Raw genomic sequence first — 10,000 nt, 5'->3', positions numbered from 1 at the left:
CACACACACACACACACACACACACACACACACACACACACACACACACACACACACCTACACTATCGTGTGTACTAAATGACCAACACTACACCCCACCATATAGGAGCAAATGAGAGCAGTGCTCTTGATGTGACACTGGGAGTGCAGGGGGCACCATATCGACCACACCACAAAGCAAGGCCACGGGTCACAACAATGAGACAGATGCCTAAGGAACAAGGACCGCTTTGTAAAGCAGTTGGACTGGGTTAGACTCCGCTTTGAAAATGTCGCTCTGAAAAAAAAGGATGTCAGCGAAATACCTTGGCATAAATTAGACCTGCACTGCACATTAAATGAGCATCTGTTGAATGAATACATCTTGTGAATAGCTGATGGAGCTCAAGAATAAAGACTTAGTCACTGGGATATGTGCGCTGCACCCTTTTTCTGAAGCGCCCTGAAGCAAACAGCTCCAATTTACACAACAAAAACAAATCATAAACAGATACACACCTGTTTCAATGAAAAGATGAATGGGCCTCTTTTGCATTTTGCGATTGTGACGGCGTGAATGAAATTTTAAAAGCAAGGTTGCGGCCTCTCAGTCATAAATCATAAAAGCATTGTTGTGGTCTGAGACCATGCAAAAGAAGCCTTTTGCTTTATTCACCCTGTGCACATAGAGAAAGGGAGCAATGCATCATTTTGGACACTAAACAGTGCACACACACACACACACACACACACACACACACACACACACACACACACAGATTGAAAAAGAGTGATGACGAGAAAGAGAGGGAGAGAGATATGGAAAGAGAGATGGACACAGAGAGAGACCAAGAAAGAGAGAGAGAGAGAGAGAGAGAGAATGCAATGTGAAAATAGAGCTTTGCTCTATCGTGTCAGTTGCCTATGTTCTGTTGAGCTTTTATTACACCCTTTGTGTGGAGAAGTCTACTGTACATCCGTTCTGCTGTTAAGGCCCGTTCACACCAAGAACGATAACGATAACGATAACGATAACGATAACGATATCTATGATCATAACGATAAAAGTGTCCACACCGGCCAACGATAAAAAAAATCTCTCCTCGTGTTAATGAATGTGATGGCTAGAATATTTTGGGTTATGATTGGCTGTTAGCTTTTTATCGTTCTCAAAATCGCTCTGAAAGTGATCAGCAACGATATCGTTCTTCATGTCCTTATCGTTGTAGTTTATGTGTGAACGTTGTCATTCATATTAACAAGAGCGATATTTATTACATTGCATGTTAAATGCAATGTAGCCTACTGTTATCACTGTTCTTCTTATTATCGGGATAATTATTCTGCTTCCGACCAAAATCAACGATCAAAGGCTCTAAAACCACTGAACCGTTTGACGTCATTCAAACACTCATACACAGGTCTTGTAACGGAGATTTGTTCTATGTATTTTTCACATTTGTGAACTTTATACTTTTTGAGATATTTACGATAAAAAAGTTTAAAATTCCCATAGAGTTTACATTGAGACCCTTTGGCGGCAAAGACTAATTGTTACGTCAGTGCTCAGCTGTCAGTAATCAAGGATCTCTGAGTCTGATCCAAAGCCATAGAGAGCCGAAGTCACGCCCTTCTACTTCCGGTCTATGGGACCTATTTTACGATTTTTTATGCATGGGAGTCAATGGAGAGATAACAATTATTTTTTGGTCCCGTTCGAGTTGGACCGTGCATTTCACATATGATGTGTGGGAATTTAAAAGATATTTTTTCACATTAATAAAGTTCTGTTTTTCATTAGACTTTAAAAGTTATCTAAGTTTTGTGCGAATCCGTTCAGTGGACTACATTTCTCGTCTCAAACGATGCACGTCACCAACTGAGCCACCAACTAGCAAACGAGAGGCTGGCTAGTTAGCTAGCTATTATGCTAGTTAACGGTTACATCTTGCTGCCAGCTAAGTCACTTAACAGTAGTGTTTGTACAGTCTATGAATGAAATACAACTTATCTGATGTGTTTAATCCTCTGACTCATGATATTTTCATCGGCAAGGGGGAAGCTCAAATAAGACCTGTTGCTGGCGCCCGTAGCTGTGAATTGGTCTAACGTCACTAACGCGACTGATGTGTTTGTAGTCGTTGGAAACACGATGTTTCACAATGTTGTAATTCACTAGTTACGACATACTTTTCAAATGTCTTTACATGAAAAATTGTCATTAAAATTGACAAACATCATATGGGTAATTCAAGGCACAAGACAATCGGGACCAGAAAATAATTTATATTTCTCCATTGACTGCCATTGAAAAAAAATCCAAAGATAGGTCCCATGGAGGCAATCGGAAGGGGCGGGACTTCGGCTCTCTATATGGCATCACCACTGCGCTAAACCAGGCTAAACGTGAATGTTACGTTACGTCTACAGCTGTGAAAACATTCTACCTTGCCACTGTAATCCAGGGGCCTATTGCACAAAACTAGGATAAGGGATTAACCCGGGGGGGTATTCCATCAAGCGAGCTAACCGTAAATCGCGGCTAACTTTGATAAGCCTCGCTAATTTTAGAGAGAGCTCGGTTCCATTACTCCCGCTAACAGGAATCTCAGCTGAGTTGCTGGGGTAACATATGCTTCTGAACTAACCTGGTCGGTGGCAGGCTAACTGCCGAGCTAAATTAATCTGTGTTGCAAATAAAAAACACCAGTCGGAAAACGAGTCCCAAACCGTTGGTTCCGTCAACCTGTGCTTTCGTCACCTGTAGCCTACAACTTAAAAAATAGAAGGAGAAACTTTTTTCCGACAGTGTTGCAAGCATTGATTAAGGCTACCTATCCGCTAGTTTAAATGAATTTCTGAAAATTATGCAACTTACATTGTTTGAACTTGATATGTGTGTGGCCCAAGGAATCTTGCGGCTATGCGTAACGTACGTCTTTCGTGGTGTCATGCGCAGCGTGACAGGAGAACAATCGAGGCATGTTTTGCGTGTTCTCGGGTTCGGTTCCCATGCGATGAATTTACATAGACTATGTTAACACATTAATATTGCCATGTTTAGTTATACTCTTTAATGAAAGGCATCATTATTAAGGGTCATATACAGTAGCTTCAGTGACAGTAGGCAGGCTGTCAGTGTGCTATACGATGCACGGCAAGCCAGCCTATAGCCTAATTCTGTAAAGGCTATAATAATTAAAACCGCTTCATATAGGCCTAGTCTAATTAATTATGCATGTAGTTCGGATATCAAACCAACTGTATTACAGAAATTAAATATGAAATGACATATTGAAAGCCAATATTGCATTTCAGACAGGCTAATTATATTTCACAAACACTTTGGCAGAACTATATGCTTATGGGAGACAATAGGCTAGGTTTTCTCCCAATACTCCCAGGACAATAGGCAATTTATTTTATGACCACCGAAAAAATATTTCAGAGTGAACCCTTTTAATTTACAAACGTAGGTTATCTTTATTGCGAATAGCCTATGCCAAAGTTGTTTTGAGTTTAAATAGCCTGCTTATTCACTCGTTTTGTTCAGAGTGAAGACAATCAAAGTCCCAATTCAAACCATCATAATTACTGTTTAGCGATTTACAGTGGGCCTACGATTTCGTTATTCTCCTTTTTAGGCAACTACTGTATCTATTTTTTTCTCTCGTGTTCAATTTGATTACTTCCGATGAAAATCCTGTAGATGGCGCTTGTAAATCGAACTGAAATCTTCTAGTTTGCCTTAATTTTACGACTTGCATCCTCTTTTCATCAATCTATGGTTTTGGTCTACTTTTCTACCTCGTGCACGAGCAGACATGAAGCTGATTTTAGCCTCGTTTGAATAAACGAGGGCAAGATGCAGCTAACTTGAGTTAATGGAACGGCTTTAGCTTCAAGTGGAAGTCTACACTAGTTCAAGCCAGGCTATTTCTGTTGAGCGCCGCCTTGTTTAGCGAGGTTGATGGAATACCCCCCGGGATATCTTGGTTATCCTGGCTCAATTTATCCGTGATCCAGTTGCACAAAAGCGGGATAGGGGGCAGCAGGATATGTTATGGTATAAGTTACCATGGCGATTTATTCTGTGGAGCTAGCCTGCTCCTGACCAGGCTCACAGCCAAGATAAGTTGATTCTAATGGTAATTACATTATCTGATTGGTTCAGCTAGCTGTCATTCAAATGAGACCTCCACGTGATTTTTTTTAAAGAGCTGTAGATTCCATTTATATATTATTTGCAACATGCATTTACTCGCAAAACACAGCAGAATGTCTGCCTAATACCATATGGATGTCATTTAAATGATGGTGGCCTTATAATTAATAACATAGCCTAGGCCTACTCGTTGTTTGCTTCTTTTTTGACAGATGTTTGATGAATAGGCTGCTGTAGTAGTTGATTGGAAGTGGAGGGGACATTTTTCGAAGGTGTTTTGAACTAATTCGGCTTTTAAGACAAATCAAGATACTTTGTGCATCTTTGCGGTGGCAAAGCGCTTCCTAATGACGTTGCGTGCCGAGACAAGGAAGCTCTCACACACGTGGGTGCATACGTACATTTGCATTCAGTTGATCTGCCACACCTACTCCCGCTATGTAACAGAAATAATCATGATCCCCCATCCAAAAAAGTAAAACTTTACCTCGTTGTTAGTCTATATCAAAAGCGGTTGTTTACTTTGTGTGCAAGACGCTATTTTTCGCGTCTTTTTTATTCCAACCGCGAGTTATTGGGGGAGAAACGAGAACGCGCACATACACCGGATAACTTACACCTGGCTTGATGAATCCGTGTCTGCTCATCCTGGATTGGGCTTTGTGCAACCAATTCAGCCGGTATGCTCTTGTTTAGGATTCAGTGATCGCGGCTCAGTAACTTATCCCGGATGTCTTAATTCTGCTTTTGTGCAACGGGCCCCAGGGGGGTATTTCACAAAACCAAGATAGGGGATTTAGACAGGCTTACTGGGTTATCCTGGATGAACGTAGCCTTGACTTGGTTTCACAGAAGAGATCACATATAAGTTACCATGGGAATTTATACTTGGAAGCTAGCCTGCTCCCGACCAGGCTAACAGCCAAGCTAAGTTAATTCTAATGGTAATTACATTATCTGATTGGTTCTGCTAGCTGTCAGTCAAATCAGACCTCCATGCGATTTTTTCAAAGAGCTGTATTCCATTTATGTATTATTTGCTACTTGTATTTACTCGCAAAACACAGCAGAATGGTTGCCTATACCATATGGGTGTCATTTAAATTATGGTGGCCTTATAATACTCGTTGTTTACTTCTTTTTTGACGGACGTTTGATGAATAGCCTACTGTAGTAGTTGGTTGGAAGTGGAGGGGACATTTTTCGAAGGTGTTTTCAACTAATTCGGCCTTTAAGACAAATTAAGATAATATAGGACATACTTTGTGCATCTTTGCGGTGGCAAAGAGCTTTCTTAATGACGTTGCGTGCTGAGACAAGGAAGCTCTCACACGTGGGTGCATACGTAAATTTGCATTCAGTTGATCTGCCACACCTACTCCCGCTATGTAACAGAAATACTCATGATTCCCATCCAAAAAAGTACAACTTTACCTCGTTGTTAGTCTATATCAAAAGCGGTTGTTCACTTTGTGTGCAAGACGCTATTTTTCGCGTCTTTTTTATTCCCACCGTGAGTTATTTGGGGGAGAAACGAGAACGCGCACACATACCGAATAACTTAGACCTGTCTTGACCTAGCCGCCTCACTGCGCTCAGCATTAGTGAAACGTATTTAGCATGTTTACTTTGACCAGGCTTGGTCAACCGCGTGTGTCGTCACTTATCTTGGATCTACTTACTCTGGTTTTGTGAAATAGGCCCCAGGACGTTGTCGTCTTGTCTCCTGTTAGGCTACTCCTTACTTGATTTGTTTATATCGTTACAGTAGCCTAACCGGTTTGCTCTCGGTAACGTTATCAACAGCTAAAGACAATCTAACCTAAAGACAATCTAACCTAACGTCAATGTAAACACTGTATTTACTTAGCTAACGACAACCAAACTTGCTCCAGGCTAACGTTTAACGTCGGGGTAGGCTGCAAGGCGAACAGGGTTTAGCAAGCTAGTCGTTAGACTTGCCAGCCAGGCAATCATTTAAAGCTTTCGGTATCATTCACAAATTAAAAACCTAAGCTTATTGTACATTCCTATTAGGACAATCACGCACCTGAACACACTTCGAAGAACATACTAGCTCATCCTGTAAAATGTGTAGCCTACATAAAATATCCTAGGCCTACTGTAAGTTACATTTGCTAGATATCCTACCTGTTGCTGCATCATCGTTGATTGGCGTTGTTTGAGAATGAGATTGTATTCCGTATTCCATGCCTACTTTTAACCTGCTTGAAGGCTATAAGCTATCCTACCAGTCGTTTCACCACTAAAGTGTCAGCCCTTGCAACTCGTTTGAAGTTGGCAACTTCATTTCAGTCTTTTCAAATTCTAATAAATGAAGAGTTATTTTCCAAAATAGCCTAATAGGCCTATCCACAATTTTGATGCATTTTCATAAATCACTTTTTAAATGTGACTTTCCAAGTAGCCTAATTTTAGTGGAATTGTAATTGGGTTATTGTTATTTATCTATTCGTCTGTGTAGCCTGTCTTTTTAACTATAGGCCTAATACAATTATGTCAGTAACCTTTTTGCATTTACATGCAATGGTAATTCCTTCCATGGAATTACATTTTCTAGTTTATAGTTATCGTTATCGTTCTTGGTGTGAACGGCCCTTTACTCTGCTTCTGCTGTACAGCCTACTGTACATGTTTAAGCTGATAACCAGTCTCATTACCGTAACAGCATTTCTATAAAACCCCTAGAAAGACCACCTCCCTATTAAACCTATCAGCTGACAGCCATTACTCTCAGCAGTTCCCTCAACCTCCTCTGGGCCCATTACTGGCTGGGTGTCTCCCTAACCACACATCATCATTACACATACAGTACCAATATCCTCCTACTGCTAAAGAGCCACTCTCTCTTAACACGCATCGCGTGGTGCAGCTGAGGTTTATCAGCTAATGTTAGCTAGGCTACAGCGAAGTAGTCTCTGCCCAACACACGTAACTGACGGTAATAATCATGGCAAACAACATCTTATTAACTAATTTAGGGCAGCTTCATATTATAGCCATGTTACTTATTGGGTGTATTTTGGTAGTAGCGTTACAAACACCTTGGATCCTGACTGAATAACGTGCTAACATTGGCTAGCTAACGTTAGCATCGTCACTACTGAAATTACGTTTATTAGCCTGCTTATCCAGCTCATCTCCAAACGCACGTTTTGTATTAGGCTACCTGTATTAGGATTAAAACAACGCCATAATATTAGGTCTCCTGGTGGATTTTTAATGTTTGTCAACATCATTCATTGATAATGGTTCATGGAAGTCTTGATATAAAGCTCTGTAAATAACTGATTCTTTTTTTTTCTTTGATTGACAGGGCTGACCCCCGAAAAGGACCGTGGAATCTGCCTGCCTTCATGGAAGTAGCCTATCACAGACTGTTCAAAAATAAAGAAAAGTATAAAATACATAATCATGTCTGTTTTATTTCATTGCATGGCTATTCTTGCCCATTTCTCATATAATATATTGTCTGTATCCAAGCTGTCAACAAAATGTATGACTTTAAGTTTGGCTATTTAAGTGAAGTGTTTTAAAAATGAACCAGTGGATTTTTTTGGGATTTGGTTTCAAATATAACCCAAACATTATGTAAATTTAACTAAACATTCGTGTCAAAATAACCCAACACATTGGTTAACATATCAACCCATCCGCTGGGTTAAATGTAATAACCCAATTCGCTGGGTTAAGATAACCCAATGCTGTGTTGGACCCCATTTTACTCAGCAGTTGGGTTGAAAATAACTAAATTTGGGTTGTTTTTAACCCAGCATTTTTTAGAGTGTAGTGTTACTGTATCTCAATATCGATACTGAAATAAAATCATGCCGAAAACCTTACAACATCAGTGTGTGAGCTAGTAGAATATGCCTAAATGACTGAATATCAGTGAATGAGGCACTAACATTCTTTACCGTAATATGGCTTTTATTAAAATCTGATTAAACGCCATTCTTAAGGTATCAATACCAAAACAAAGGGGTATCATCACAATATATTTTGAGGACACTTTGAGAACTCTCCGTGAGGTCAAGGTTAATTGTATCCTCCTAGACGACTGTGACAATACTAACATGGAAAGACTGGTGTACAGTATGTGTGTGTGTGTGTGTGTGTGTGTGTGTGTGTGTGTGTGTGTGTGTGTCCTTTCTGTCTGTTTATATCTCTCATGTGAAACTGGAGTAATTGTGGAAAGTGAAGTTATGCCATGCAAACAGCAGCATTCATACCCTCAGGTCTAAGTGCCCAAACCAGCAGCCAGGGACCATTCCGACCCATGGTTCCATTCCGACGTGTGGTCATTTGCCTGAGTTAAAGGCTGAATTAAAGGCAAAAGCCTCCATTTCCCCATGATAATAATATGACTGATGGGTAATTGAAGCTCATGGTAATTACCCTGCAGAATGAGGATTACATGTAAAGCCCACTCCATAACATCCATCAGAAACCATGCACATGAAGTGGGGGACTCCCACTTTACCATCACCCTTCCACTCAACCCCGACACCAGAGGTGTGCATACACGCACACACACACATGAGCACGCACACACACACATGAACACGCACACACACACACACACACAGATGTACACACGTGCACACACACGCACGCACACACATACACACACACACACACACACACACACAGATATGTATGTACTGTAGACGTAGGTAAGTAGATAGTGTGCTTTTATACATAAGCATGAGGAAAACACACACACACACACACACACACACACACACACACACACACACAGACACACACAAACACACACACAAACACACACACACACACACACACACACACACACACACACACACACACACACACAAAGATAAGTGGAAGTCGTCAGTGTGCTACCCACTGCAGAGATGTGAGGGGGAAGAGTGGCTTCTCCATGAGGTGCTGTCTGAATGGAATGTGGTGGGTGGTGATGTGCAGCCAGGCGCAACCCAAACACCACGGCCTCGATACACTAATTATACACAGAGGTGGGTTGTATAATTACTCAAGTACACACACACACACACACACACACACACACACACACACACACACAGAAATATACACACAGACACACACACGGTATACACTAATGTATGTACAGAGAACACACAATCTCATGCAAGTACATACTGTACATACTCATATACAAGATAAATCTCTTTCTCTTACACACACACACACACACAGACACAAACATCCACACATAGACACACACACACACACACACACACACACACACACACACACACACTGCGCCAGATAAGGAGGAGAGTAAGGGGTAGGATGCCCCCTGAGATTATGAGTGCTGGAGCAGCAGATGAATAAGTCAGAGAGCCTGATGGCCATTACTGTCTGTTCCTCACATTTAAATCACCTCTAATGGGGTCCTCAGCAGACATCAAACACATCAACACACACACACACACACACACACACACACACACACAGACGCACAGAAATATACACACAGACACACAACATCAAACACAGCACACATCTTCAACACATCAGCACATTATGTCTCTGAGGAGACACTGCATCTCTTTGCACCATAGCAGGATGTGAAGAGAGTGTTTCGTGTGTGTGTGTGTGTGTGAGTGTGTGTGTGTTGGTGTGTGTGTGTGTGTGTGTGCATGCGTGTTCATGTCCAGGGAAGTGAGGGATTGTGTGAGTCAGTGTGTGTGTGTGTGTGTGTGTGTGTGTGTGTGCGCGCCCACACGTGCGTGCGTGTGTGTGTGTGGCTGTGTCTTAGCTGGTGCACTGAAGCAGATGACTGGTGTAAATCAATATGACCCCCCCCCCCATACACCCAGACCTCAGCAC

The 10,000-nt window shown here is 41.4% G+C and overlaps 1 protein-coding gene across 1 annotated transcript in view; it reads right to left on the bottom strand.

Moving 5' to 3' along the window:
- Nucleotides 1-10,000, bottom strand: part of otofa (otoferlin a) — a 124,471-nt gene that overhangs the window by 68,762 nt on the left and 45,709 nt on the right. The gene's annotated exons all lie outside the window — the stretch shown is intronic.

This window comes from Sardina pilchardus, chromosome 12 (genome assembly GCF_963854185.1).
Source record: "Sardina pilchardus chromosome 12, fSarPil1.1, whole genome shotgun sequence".
Lineage (NCBI taxonomy): Eukaryota > Metazoa > Chordata > Actinopteri > Clupeiformes > Clupeidae > Sardina > Sardina pilchardus.
The sequence above is the reverse complement of the archived record's forward strand: the minus strand, read 5'-3'. Positions and strand labels throughout refer to the sequence as shown.